The following is a 14407-nucleotide window of genomic DNA, read 5'->3' on the forward strand; positions in this document are numbered from 1 at the left end:
TTTGGGAGTGCTGTAGTCACTTGGAGCAACAAAACCTACAGTTGCCTTGTCGAGCATAGAGGCTAAGTACAGGGGTACAACAATGGCTGCATGTGAGTTAGCTTGGTTGCATAAGCTACTTGATGATATGCATCAGTGTACAGATGGGCCAGTTGTCATTTATTGTGGCAACATGAGCAATATACACTTGGCAAATAATCGAGTCTATCATGTTAGAACAAAGCACATTGAGGTGCATTATCACTATGTGCGGGAGAAGGTTTTACTAGGTCTTATTGATCTAGTTTATGTCAGCACAGAGGATCATGTAGCTGACATATTCATGAAGGCATTGGGCATAGAGAAGCTGCGCAAGTTTAGAGACGTGCTTGGTGTGTAGGAATTGGGATTGAGCTCGAGGGGGAGTGTTGAGATATCGAGCTCCACTCGTGATATGCTAGGGTGACCGTTGTGCATTTATGTCACTGACTTGTTAGCTGCAGATGCGGTTGGTACACCGCCCATGAATAATAGCTGGATGATAGCTATCCTTATCTACTCTAGTTCGTGGCTCAGTTAGTATGCCACCTTAGTTAGCTGAGTTTGGTTTGAGACCCACATATACGGTTCCCCTATTTCTTTGTACTAGAGTTCTTTTGGCTTTCACAACTAAGAAGAGGAAAACTATTTTCAGCCTCCACCTTTGTGTGTATTCCCCCATTGTGTATGTGAGAAAGCTGCAAGTGATACTCCTTCCTTCTCTCCCACTATCTTCACAGTTTCTTCATGTGTGCAGTAGCAAGCAGGAATGGAAAATCCTCGGGGGGGTCACTCACCATATGTAACCCTATCACGTGAGTTCAACAGAAGGATATTTTTTATTTCTAAAATTTACAGAAATAAATATACATAAGGGACTATTTAAAATATTTTTGGAAAAAATTTACAGATTTGTATAGAAAAGGGGTACATTTTATTAATGAAAAAATTTACAGATAAGGGATTTTAAATATAGGCCTTGAATGCACGTGATATAGAGGGTTTATACATAGTGACCCCCCTGAGGGAAAATCTATCCATTTGGAATAAGAAGGCATGGAGAATTCACAGTATTGACCCAAGGCAACCTATGTGATCCATTCCAATGTGTTGTACATGAGATTATAAGAACTTACGAGTTGAATGTGAGATTCCAAATAGCATAGTGATCTTTCTAAGGATTTAGTCGAGGATTCAAAGACCCTATTATTGGTGTATTAGAGTTGAAGAAGAAGAGAAACAAGCTATGAAGCGTCTTTGTAATACAATTTGAAATACAAACACCTATTTCTAATAATATTCTTCTATCTAAAGCAAAAAAATTTCATGTATCTATGGCCAAATGGTAAATCTTTTGTTATGTCTATTTTAATTTTAATATTGCATCTTTTTTTATATCAGCTTGCTGTTGACTCTGTGCCAACATGAACTTATGTAGAAAGAGAATGTGATACAACTTTGTGTTACAACTTCTACATACGACTTCTACATGTAGAAAGAGAATGTGTTACAACTTTGTGATACAACTTTGTGTTACAACTTCTAGACGTGCAGTGCAAGGAAGCATGGACACTTGAGACAAATGTTTGGAATACCAAAGTAGACTCAACACAATGCCCCAAAGAGTTTCCTCCTCCTCCTCCTCCTCCTCCTCCTCTCTCCTCCTCCTCCCTCCTCTCTCTTCTTTCCCCCATGCTCTTACACCTTCTTCCTCTCCCACTAGCAGTGATGACGGTAGGAGAGAGGAGAAGGAGGAGGGAGAAGGAGAGGGAAAGGATGGGTTGCGAGGTTGGAGGAGAGGGGAGGAGGAGTTGCAAGGTTAGGACATGCTTTTGAACGTGTAGTGCAAGGAAGCATGGACACTTCAGACAAATGCTTGGAATACCAAAGTAGACTCAACACAATGCCCCAAAGAGTGTGCAGAGATAGAAGCTCTCCAATTTGTATAAATACCCCATAATGAAATGAAGCAAGCCCACACTCTTTGGGGCATTGTGTTGAGTCTACTTTGGTATTCCAAGCATTTGTCTCAAGTGTCCATGCTTCCTTGCACTCCACGTCCAAAAGCATGTCCTAACCTTGCAACTCCTCCTCCCCTCTCCTCCAACCTTGCAACCCATCCTCTCCCTCTCCTCCTCCCTTCTACTCCTCTTCCCTCTCCTCCTCCCTCCTCCTCCTCCTCCTCCCTCCTCCTCCTCCTCCTCCTCTCTCCTCCTCCTCCCTCCTCCTCCTCCCTCCTCTCTCTTCTTTCCCCCATGCTCTTACACCTTCTTCCTCTTCCACTCCTATGCTCCCCCTAAACCCTTTGTTCCTCAACCCTTAAAACTCCATGATCTATGAGGGAGATGAGTTCTCCACCATGTACTCTACCCTGAACCTTGGAACCTCCTTCTAAACCCTGGAACCTCCTTCTAAACCTTGGAACCTCCTTCTAAACCCTGGAACTCCTTCTAAACCCTAGAACCTCCTTCTAAACCTTGAATCCTCCTTCTAACCCGGGATTCCTTCTGAACCCTGGAACCTCCTTCTGAACGCTGGAACCTCCTTCTCACCCTTAAACTCCTCCTAAACCCTACAACCCCCAATGAAGCCAAAAGCCTTCATTACCTCAACAAAGATGATTTACGTTCCTTTTACACATGCATGCACTTTGTTTGCTTACCACACTTAAGCCTACGGCTCTCATCGGAATATGACTCGAGGTCCTAAGCTACACATATACTACAACCGACAACCCCAATATATCTGTAGGTGACAAAAAGACTCAGAACCCTGCAAACATAGAATACCCAGCTCTTCCTACGAAAGCAGTAGGAAAGAGCTAACATTTGGCACCGCTCTCGGGGAGACTAGCATCTCAAGTAGTGAGTAAACATACGTAGGTATGTGTAAAAAACAAACTACTTCAAACTTTCACAAACATAACACTCAAGGGCAAGGATAGTAAAATTTTTTTCCTGTTTCTAGCCAAACATATCAACCCCAAGCATCAACCTTGGATTACTACCTGAAGAAATTTTCTTTATTTCTAAAATAGAAGCCACATGATAAACAATCAGGCTAGGTAGTGGACACGAATGCGTAGAGCTTGCAATTTCGATCATTTCACCTTTTTGCAGAAAAGCAAACTGAGCTATCCATAAAGAGTTATGGCTCCGGAAGAGTTTAGGGTTAAACCCTAAACCTAAACCCTAGACCTAAACTCAAATCCTATAAAAACCAGCTCCACCCCCTCATTCTTCATCTTTCACTTTTTGCCTCCATTCTCTTCTTCATTCTGAGCCCTACGCAAGACACTCCTCTCTCTCCATCGACCACCACCTTACTCCCATCCTCACATTGTAAGTGACTTTGAGCCCATCTCGCAGCGATAACCCAGCCTTCCACCCACCGTCCATTATTCCACAACAATCCTGTTACATCGAGAAAGACTTGGAGAGCGTTCAGGTGACCACCTCTCCCTCCCTTTCGATTTCTGTCCGTCAAGTTTTTTATTTGCTCTTTTTTTCCCCCCCTCCCATTTCCACCACTCCCCCCTCCCCCTCCCCCTCCCCTCTCCATTTTCACCACCCCCTCCCCCCTCCATCTCCGTTTCCACCTCCCCCTCCCCCTCCCCCCCTCCATTTCCACCACCCCCTCCCCCCTCCATCTCCACCTCCCCTTCCCCTCTACCCCTCCATCTCCACCACCCCCTCCCCCTCCCCCCTCCATCTCCACCTCCCCCTCCCCCCCTCCCCCTCCATCCCCCTCTCCCCCTCCCCCTCCCCCCTCAATCTCCACCTCCCCCTCCCCCCTCCCCCTCCATCTCCACCTCCCCCTCCCCTTCCCCCCTCCATCTCCACCTCCCCCTCCCCCCTCCCCCTCCATCTCCATCTCCCCCTCCCCCTCCCTCTTCCCCTCCCCCTTTCTCTCTCTCTCTCTCTTTTCCTCCCCCGTCCATCTCCACCACCCCCTCCACCTCCCCCCTCCATCTCCCCCTCCCCCTTTCCCCCTCCCCCTCCCCCTCCCCCCTCCATCTCCACCTCCCCCTCCCCCCTCCCCCTCCATCTCCACGTCCCCCTCCCCCTTCCCCCTCCATTTCCACCAGCCCCTTCATCTCCCCCTCCATCTCTACCTCCCCCTCCATATCCACCACCCCCTCCCTCTCCCCCTCCATCTCTACCACCCCCTCCCCCTCCCCATCCATCTCTACCTCCCCCTCCCCCTCCCCCCTCCATCTCCACCACCCCCCCCCTCCCCCCTCCGTCTCCACCTCCCCCTCCCCCTCCCCCTCCATCTCTACCTCCCCCTTCCCCCTCCCCCTCCATCTCCATCTGCACCTCCCCCTCCCCCTCCCCCCTCCATCTCCACCACCTCCCCCTTTCACACTCTCTTTCTTTCTCTCTCTATCCCTCCCCCTGTCTCTCTCTATCTCTCTCTTTCCCTCCCCCCCTCTCTCTCTCTTTCTCTCTCTCTCTCTTACACACACACACACTCTCTCGTTCTCTCTCTAATCTCTCCCCCTCCCCTTAACCCCCCTCTACCATCCCCCTCTCTTTCTTTTCTCTCTCCTCTCTCCCCCTTACCCCCATCTCTCTACCATCCCCCTCTCTCTCTCTCTCTCTCTCTCTCTCTCTCTCTCTCTCTCTCTCTCTCTCTCCCACTCTTTCTCTCATTCTCTCCCCCTCCTCCCCTCTCTCTCTCTCTCTCTTCCCCATACCCCCCCTCTCTCTCCTCCCGCTTCTCTCTTCCCTCCCTCTCTCTCTCTCTCTCCCCCTTGCCCCCCCTCTCTCTATTCCCCCCCCCTCCCTCTTCTCTCTTCCCTCCCCCCTCTCTCTACCACCCCCTCTCTGTAGCTCCCCCCCCTCTTCCTACCACCCCCCTCGCCCTCTCCACTCTCCACTGTCCCTCCTCCCCTTGCCACCTTGCGGCATTGCCCTCCAGTGCCGCCCTACCCCCACCTCCCCTACTCACCCCCTTGCCGCCCACCGTGCCACTCAGCGACGCTGCCCCGTAGCGCCGCGTCGCCGCCACCTCCCCCGCTCACCCCCGTCGCCCAGCGATGCTGCCCCGCAATGCCGTCCCGGCCCCACCTCCCCTGCTCACCTCCCCACTGCCCACCACCCCGTCGCCCACCACCCCGCCCAGCGGCACTGCCCCGTAGCGTCGCCCCACCCCCACACCTCCCTTGCTCACCCCCTTGTCGCCCACCGCCCCGCCCCCCCACCTCTCACCCTCCCCTCTCACCCCCGCCATTGCCCGCATCCTGCCCCCCTCTCCCCTCCCCCCTGCTCACCCGTGTCCCGCCCCCCTCTCCCCTCTTCCCTTCCCCCCCTTGCTTAGAAAACCCCCCCCCTTTTCCCTGCGTCGCCGTTGGGGAAGCCCCCCCCCATACAATATTTTATAAAAAAAACTAACCTAACCCTACGATTAGCCTAACCTAGGTTAGGTTAGTCACTTTAAGGTTAGGTTAGTCTAACCTAGGATTAGTTTACCTTAGGTTAGATAATGAACCTTCAGTTAGTCACTAATTGTAGTTAGTGCATTCAGTTAGGTTAGTATTAACCTACATTAGGTTAGTTTAACCTTAGCTCAGTTAGTATAACTATTAGTTAGTTACCCTAACTAGGTTAGTTGTACAAACTGTGGTTAGTTTAACATTAACTAGGTTAGGTTAGACTAACTGTTAGGCATCTAACTAGACACATAGGTTAGTTAATCTAACTTGATTAACTTGGTTCCAACCCCTCAGTTGGAATTCAAGTCCATTCACACCACCTTTAGGACCCCCCCAAGGCCAATTTTACCCCTACTTTAACCCATCATAACTCATCCATTTGGGACCCAAAATGAACCCTTTTTGAACTCAGATTTCACACACGAAAACACCATGCTATGGGGTATTTTTTTAGCCCATTGAACACCATTTTGGCATCCCTATCACTCGTTCATTTGGGCCCCAGTGTGGGCCTCGTTTTGCACTAATTTGATCATATCTTCACACCGTGACCACCTATTAATGATCCGTCTGCACCGGCACATTTCCCTACACATGTAGGACAATCTTAGGCACATTATTAACATGACGGTCCCTACACAAACTGACACCACTCTAACCCTCCCAACAACACATCCACACCCTCACTTGTGGCAGAGACACCCTTGGCAAATCACGCACAATCTACATGTAGCTACATTCCGGCCAACTCCTTTGAGTCCAACGCTCGCCACATCTGCATATAACTCCATTGCAACAACCGCCCCCCCAATCCTCTACCCCGAATCCCCCCCTGAGTTTCAACCACTTCAATCACTCCCTCTAACTCCTCCACGCCCCAACATGGCTGGACACCGTCATGATTGTGATGGGGATCTCGACCTCGATGCAGAGGCTAACAACTTCTTCCATCGACGAAATAACAACAATCAAAGCCGATGCCCCTTGGGAAAGCTGGAACTTCCCAAATATAATCATAGGGGAGACCTAGCCCGCTTCCTCCAGCATTTTGATGCCGCATGTCGAGCAGGTGGCGATCAATCCCATGAAACCAAGGTGGCTTGGTTTCCAATGGCCTTAACTGATGAAGTGTCAGAATGGTACTAGACCTTTGTTGAGATATTGAGCTCCACTCGCAATATGCTAGGGTGATCATTGTGCATTTATGTCACCGACTTGTTAGCTATAGATGCAGTTGGTACACCGCCCACGAATAATAGCTGGATGACAGCTATCCTTATCTACACTAGTTCGTGGCTCAGTTAGTATGCCACCTTAGTTAGTTGAGTTTGGTTTGAGACCCACATATAGGGTTCTTCTATTTCTTTGTACTTGAGTTCTTTTGGCTTTCACAACTAAGAAGAGGAAAACTGTTTTCAGCCTCCACCTTTGTGTGTATTCCCCCATTGTGCATATGAGAAAGCTGCAAGTGAGACTCCTTCCCTCTCTCCCACTATCTTCACATGGTATCAGAGCCTTGTTCGTGGTAAGGAGCTCAAGAAAGCAAACCAAGTTCACGGTGTCCTGGTAAGAGGACCAGTGTTGCTGGGGGGGCCCGTTTTGAAGGTGGAAGTTCTTCGTAGGCACTCTGAAAAAGGCCCTGTTTTTGCTGTGCGACCACTGCTCGGCTAGTCGGTGGAAAGTTGCCACAGAAATTGCATCGTATGCCTGTGTGCAGAGATATTGGGAGTTGCAGAATCATGCTTGTTGCCTGTTGCTGCAAAATTGTCACTAGGAAGTGACTGTGTGGTGAAATACCACTTTTGTCAGTTTTGCAGATCTGCCCGTGTGAGGCAAAAGCTGTGTTTTTTGCAATGACAGAATATTTTGTGGTGTTCTTAATGGCATCTAATTCTCTTTCACAGATTGTCTGAAAAGCTTGACAAGAACAACTTCCAAGCATGGAAGTTTAGAATGACGAATTTTCTTATGGGAAAAGGCTATTGAGAGTTCATTACAGGAAATGAAGAAGAACCAGTTCTTCCTAATATTCCCAATCAACAGGAAATCCAGGCATTTAAAGGATGGCATGAGAGAGCCAGAAAAGTTATGTACTGGCTGTCTATCAGTATTTCAGATTCAATGATTGTGCATATTCAGGATGCAAGTATGCCAAAGGTGGCATGGGATACTTTGGCTAAAATGTACAGCACAAATACGCAGGCCAGGAAAATGCAGAGCTCAAGCAGGAGCTGCACAATGTGCAGAGAGAAAATATGAGCATCAATGACTACCACATGAACGTGAAGAAAATTGTGGATGCACTTGCTTCCATTGGGTCGCCAGTGGATGATGACAATTTAGTTTTTGTGACCTTGAATGGTCTAGGAAAGGATTATGCACAGTTCCGGACATCCATTGCCGTCCGTGAAAAATTTCCTGATTTTGAGGAGTTGATTGCTCTTCTAATTTCTGAAGAGCAGAGAAATGGTGGTGCATCTTCTTCAGGAGGAACTTCAAAAGAAACTGTCTTCTACTCAAATGCTGGAAGAGGTAGAGGCAGAGGTAGAGGAGGCTGATCTGGAGGCCGTGGTAGAAATCAGAATATGCAAAAATCTCAAGAAAACCAGTCCTATGTAGGAGGACGTGGTAACTCTACAGGCAAGGGGAGCCAAAGAGGCCGTGGTGGATGGCAGAGAGGCCAAAATGCAAACAACAATGTTGAATGCTACTACTGTGGAAAAATGGGGCATATGGCTAAAGACTGCTACAAAAAGCAGAATGATATTATGAATGGAAAATTGCAGCAAGGCAATTATGCATCCTCTAGTAGATAGGGTGATGACAGAAATGAGCATTTGTTTATGGTGCAGCATATGACAAATTCTGTGACAAGTGCAGAAGAAAGCAATGATGTGTGGTATGTTGACTCAGGTACGTCAAACCACATGACAGGTCATGCTGAATGGATGCAGGATGCAAGGAAAAAGGAAAAACTAGGATTTGTGGAAATTGGTGATGATACTGCACATCCTATTGTGCAGATTCGCAAAATTCCTTTGTCTATGCAGGATGGGAAAAAGATATACTTGTCTGATGTATTTCATGTCCCGAACATCACCAAGAACCTGGTTTCTGTTGGTCAAATGGTTGAGCAGGGCTTGCAGGTCAGATTCAATCCTCATGGATGCTTTGTTGAGGATATGAAAAATAATGGTCGCTTGATAGCAAAAGGAAAGAAGAAGGGCAGGATGTTTACGCTGGATGCGGACATGCCTGAATTGAGTGCAGCAATGTTTGTACATGGGACTGGTGTAGTTGCAGATATTGATATCTGGCATAAACGCATTGGTCATGTTAATGTACAGCGACTTAAATCAATTCAGGCCCAAAATATTGTTGCAGGATTGCCTAAATTCAAGGTTGCAGAAATGCACAAGGTTTGTGAAGCCTGTCAATTTGGGAAACAGGCAAGGAAACCTTTTCCTAGGCATGTTCAAGAGAGTAAAAAGCCATTGGAATTAATCCACTCTGATGTGTGGACTACTAAAGCTGCATCTATTGGAGGCTGTCACTATTTTGTCACATTTATTGATGACTTCAGCAGAAAACTTTGGGTGTATTTTATGAAAAAGAAAAGTGAAGTGTTTGGGCACTTCATAGCTTTTAAAGCTATGGTTGAAAAAGAAACAGGCCTGCAAATAAAATGCCTAAGGTCAGATGGAGGGGGAGAGTACCTCTCAAATGAGTTTGCAAGGTTCCTGCAGGAGCATGGCATAAAGCAGCAATATTCATGCAGTCATACCCCATAGCAAAATGGAATTGCAGAAAGGAAAAACAGGCATATTGGAGAGGTATCTTGTGTTGAGAGTTCACGCTCAACATCATGTGATCATGTGTGCATAGCACCATCATGTGATCATATGTGCATAGCACTAACCTTATAGAGTGCTATAAAGGAAAGGGTTAGATCCCCTAACCCTAACCCTAAAAGGGTTTGTATATATTCTATTTTTTCAACCAATTCTAGTGTACAGTTAGTCATTTGTGGTGTGCTCTCTAGCTGTGCCCTCTCTCCTCATCTCCACTCTTCTCCTCTCCCCTCTTCATATTTTGTCATGGTATCAGAGCTTCCTTGTCTTCCGCTGAGACATTGTGATCCTTGAGAGTGTGAGAGAGATTGTGAGATTGAGAGTTCTCTTGAGTGATTGTGAGATTTTTCCCTTCACTTCCGTTGAGAGAATTTCCGTCCATTTGAGAGAAATTTCCGTCCATGAGAGATTGAGAGATTTTCGTTAATCTCCTTCCATTCGATTCATTGTTTCTTGAGACATTCTTATTGTGTGAGAGAGAGATCTCTTCTTTCTGAGTGAGAGAGGATTTCCGTTAAGAGTTCCTTGAGAGATTTCATGCTTCAAATATTTCCGTTGAGAGGCAAGCGACCTTGCTCATGTTATAGGAATTCTCCGTGACAGTCTTCACTTTCCTGTTTTCCTTCACTGCTGCAGCAACCACATTGAGGAGCTCGGATTCAATAGTGGAAAACATAACTTTGGAAGCTTTGTATGGCATTCTATCTACCTTTACTCCTTCAACATAGCCTTAGCTCACAAGGCGGTTTCTCAGAAAGCCCTGTAACAGTCTCCAACGAGCCACAAAGGCTTCTCTGCAGTGCCCATTGATGCACCAGTCTACAACGACCTACAACACCTCACAAAGGCCAGGTAGAAGCTCCTACCTACGATGACCAACGACGTTGCAAGCCACTGGCCCCTCTCAGTGCTCATGCGCCTTCAACAATGGCGGCTCTACTCCTTCCTTCAACGTCTGCTCTACGATGCGCGGCTTCAACTCCATAAACAGGCAGCTCCAAGCAACATGCGGGCGTCCTCGCTCTTCCAACGAAGGTCCAAACGAGCTCCCTCCAGCGCATCGCCTCCTCCAATAGCGTCTCCAGCTGCAACTGCACGCTTCACAGCACTGAAGCTCGTCCCAACGGCGCCATAGCCGATAGCAGCGCGCTCCGTAGACTCCGAGTCCAGCAGCACGAGGAAGGAGGTAGAAAGCTTGTAACGAAAGGCACACACAGCCCGACTACTGCAGCGCATTGTTTTTCAGTCGAGGCTCCAAGAAATGGCCGCTGGCACTAGCAGGTCCACTGATATTTTGTGATTGCTGCTGTAAATTCTATGCAGCATTACCATTTTGTGCATCTACATCAATCATCACATTTACTGGTTTATACCAACTGCTCATCTCATCAAAAACAACATCTCTGCTCACTGTAAACTTACGAGTAGAAGGGTCGCCAGTGCATCCGCAATTTTCTTCACCTTCATGTGGTAGTCATTAATGCTCATATTTTCTCTCTGCACATTGTGTAACTCGTGCTTGAGCTACATTTTCCTGGCCTGCGTATTTGTGCTGTACATTTTAGCCAAAGTATCCCATGCCACCTTTGGCGTACTTGCATCTTGAATATGCACAATCATTGAATCTGAAATACTGATAGACAGCCAGTACATAACTTTTCTGGCTCTCTCATGCCATCCTTTAAATGCTTACATTTCCTATTGATTGGGAACATTAGGAAGAACTGGTTCTTCTTCATTTCCTGTAATGAACTCCCAGTAGCCTTTTCCCATCAAGAAATTTGTCATTCTAAACTTCCATGCCTGGAAGTTGTTCTTGTCAAGCTTTTCAGTGACAATCTATGAAAGAGAATCAGATGCCATTACAGAACACTGCAAAATATTCTGTCACTGTAAAAAACACAGCTTTTGCCTCACACGGGCAGATTTGCAAAACTGACGAAAGTGGTATTTCACCACACAGTCACTTCCTAGTGACGATTTTGCATCAACAGGCAACAAGCATGAATCTGCAACTCCCAATGTCTCTGCGCACAGGCATACGATGCAATTTCTGCGACAACTTTTCACTAACCTGCAGAACAGTGGTCGCACAGCAAAAACAGGGCCTTTTGTTGAGTGCCTGCAGAGAACTTCCGCCTCCAAAACGGGCTCTGAAATGACCTCGGATCAAAACCACCGCAGCATATAATGCCCTCTCGCCACACCGCGAAGGGCGTCTCAATCTGAGACAGTGCACTCTCGCACTTCCGGCTGTGCTACCTACAGAGATTTGCTCCCAAACTCGAAAAAGGAAAGCAACACTGGTCCTCTTACCAGCACACTGCGAACTTGGTTTGCTTTCTTGAGCTCCTTACCACGAACAAGGCTCTGATACCATGTGAAGATAGTGGGGGAATACACACAAAGGTGGAGGCTGAAAACAGTTTTCCTCTTCTTAGTTGTGAAAGCCAAAAGAACTCTAGTACAAAGAAAATAGAAGAACCCTATCTGTGGGTCTCAAACCAAACTCAACTAACTAAGGTGGCATACTAACTGACCACAAACTAGAGTAGATAAGGATAGCTGTCATCCAGCTATTATTCGTGGTACGGGATTTATATGTCCATCAAGGGAGGGATAATAGCATGGAGCAGGATGATCTTTTTACCGCAGCATCAACTCCACTGTTTGAGGGGTGCACATTCTCTGTTCTACGTGCCTCCCTTGAGTTACTAAACTTGCAAACCATCTATGGATGGAGCAATGCAAGTTTGAATGCATTACTGAAGTAAGCTTTAAAGTCGATTTTGCAAACATGGTGAATTATGCGCGTGGGTCAATTACTCGAATGCTTTTCCTCATTTATGGTCTTCACGTGCAGGCTATTGTGTAAAATGCTTCCAAGGGAGAATAAATTACCGACCTCAAGAGATATGGCAAGGCAACATGTGACCTCTCTTGGTGCATTTTGTTTCGTGGACTACATAAGGATGCAAGAGAGTGTCCTACTTGTGGAGAGGCAAGATATAGAGCAGATTTCAAAACCTTGGACATGCCTCGTAAGGTATTGCGACATTTTCCCATAATCCCTCGCATCCAACATATGTTCAAGTGCAAATCTATTGCAGAGCTCATGTCATGGCATTCCTCCCATCGATCAACCGATGGCAAGTGGAGAACTCCCGCGGACTCTCGTGCGTGGAAGCATATTGAAGACACATGGCCAAGCTTCAAGGAAGAACCTAGGAGCTTGACACTTGGATTGGGTATGGACGGTGTGAACCCATTTGGTCTCAAAAGCACGTCTTACAGTGTATGGCCAGTGGTATTGGTGAATTACAATCTTCCACCCTCTATGGCTATTAAGAAAGGACATGTCATGCTGTCCCTTCTAATTCCAGGGAAACATAAAGTCAAAAACCCTGATGTTTATTTGGAGCCTTTGATTGATGAGCTAGAGATACTTTGGAGAGGTATCGAGGTGCATGATGTGAGCAAGCCTCCCTCGTCATGAGACTTCAACTGCAAAGCAGTCTTGATGTGGATGATGCATGACTTCCCAGGCTATGGCGAGTGTTCAGGTAAGTAGTTCAGGTAAGCATTGCATTTTTTAATTATGAATAGGCAAAGGACGTGGCACCCTAAACCCACCTTCCACTCTTAATTGCATCTATTGTTCAGGTCTCACTACATCGGGTTACCATGCATGTCCTGTTTCTGGTCCTTCGCTAGTTGCCTCACGATTTCTCCCACCTGATCATCCTAGATATGTTGCCCCTTGGAATGAGAATCACCATCGATTTCTCCCACCTGATCATCCTAGATATGTTGCCCCTTCGAATGAAGTCCTCCCACAATCACTCACCGTGGGAGATTGGATGAGAATTTGGGACGGTTCCATGATGACTCCACCACTTGGCATGAGCCGGTAAGGGTTTGTAACTATTGGCTGGAAGTAAAGATTGGCTATATTGGTTGAAAGTAAAGATTGCACGCTAACAGTTTATTTTGTTTAGATACTCCATCTTTTATCATTTACCATATTGGTCCCACCTCAAGATCAATCACCTGCTTGATCCCATGCATATCTTCAAGAATGTGGCATCTACCATTTGGGAGCATTTGAATGGGACACGAGATTCGGCAGGCATAAGGGAGGATCTACGTACCACAAGGAGGATGCGTGAAGCTTGGCCTCAAGAGAGACAAAATGGGCGTGTTTTTTTACCTCGTGCACCGTGGATGTTATCAAAGCTAGAGATGGCGACGGTGAAGCGCGCTATTACTACAATTCGTACTCCCACTGGATGCAAGAGGTGTTTGAAGGGAGCCTTTACAAAGAGCAAGAAAAGAGGTGTAGAGCAATTATATGGCTTGAAATCTCATGATTGGCACAAGATGCTCCAAGTAAGTATTTTATATGCATAATATCTTTTTCCTTTCAAATTTGTGAGTGAATAGCTATAAGCAACTAATCAACCACCTCCTCGCGGGTTCAGTTCATACTACCTACTAGCATTTCACGTAGTACATCAAAGGATGTGAAAGATTGTATTTACAATTGCAAGATGGGCGAGCTTGTGAGGTATGTGAGCTCAAAGGAAATAGATCCCACCATGCTTGAGAATGCTTGCGTTATGTCAGTGGAGGCAGTTTGTTTAGTGGAGGAGACATTTCCACGTTCTATTCTCACAAGCCAACTACATCTCATAGTACATTTGGTGGATGAGATTGCTATATGCGGTACTATACATGCACGATGGTTGTTCTTCCTCGAGTGCTTCATGAAGACCTTGAAGGGCTTCATGAGACAAAATGCAAGACCCGAAGGTAGCATGGCCAAGGGTTGGTTGGTACAAGAGTCACTTGTATATATTTCTAAGTTTCTTGTTGATGTGGATAGCTCTCTCCCACGACTATGGAGGGATGATGAAGACCTAAGGATGACCTCTATTGTGCCTCAAGGAAAAGGACGCAACAAAGTAATAGACACGGAGTTGCATAATAGTATCAACCTCTTTTGCGTGCTTAATAGTAATGTGATGAAAAGATGGGTGACAAGATACGAGGATGCAAAGGCAAGAAGACAAGAAGAAAGGGCCCTCTTTTGTACACACCA

Source organism: Dipteris shenzhenensis, chromosome 27, assembly GCF_047967505.1.
Source record: "Dipteris shenzhenensis isolate YYH24624 ecotype China chromosome 27, Dip_SZ_1.0, whole genome shotgun sequence".
NCBI classification, from domain to species: Eukaryota; Viridiplantae; Streptophyta; class Polypodiopsida; order Gleicheniales; family Dipteridaceae; genus Dipteris; species Dipteris shenzhenensis.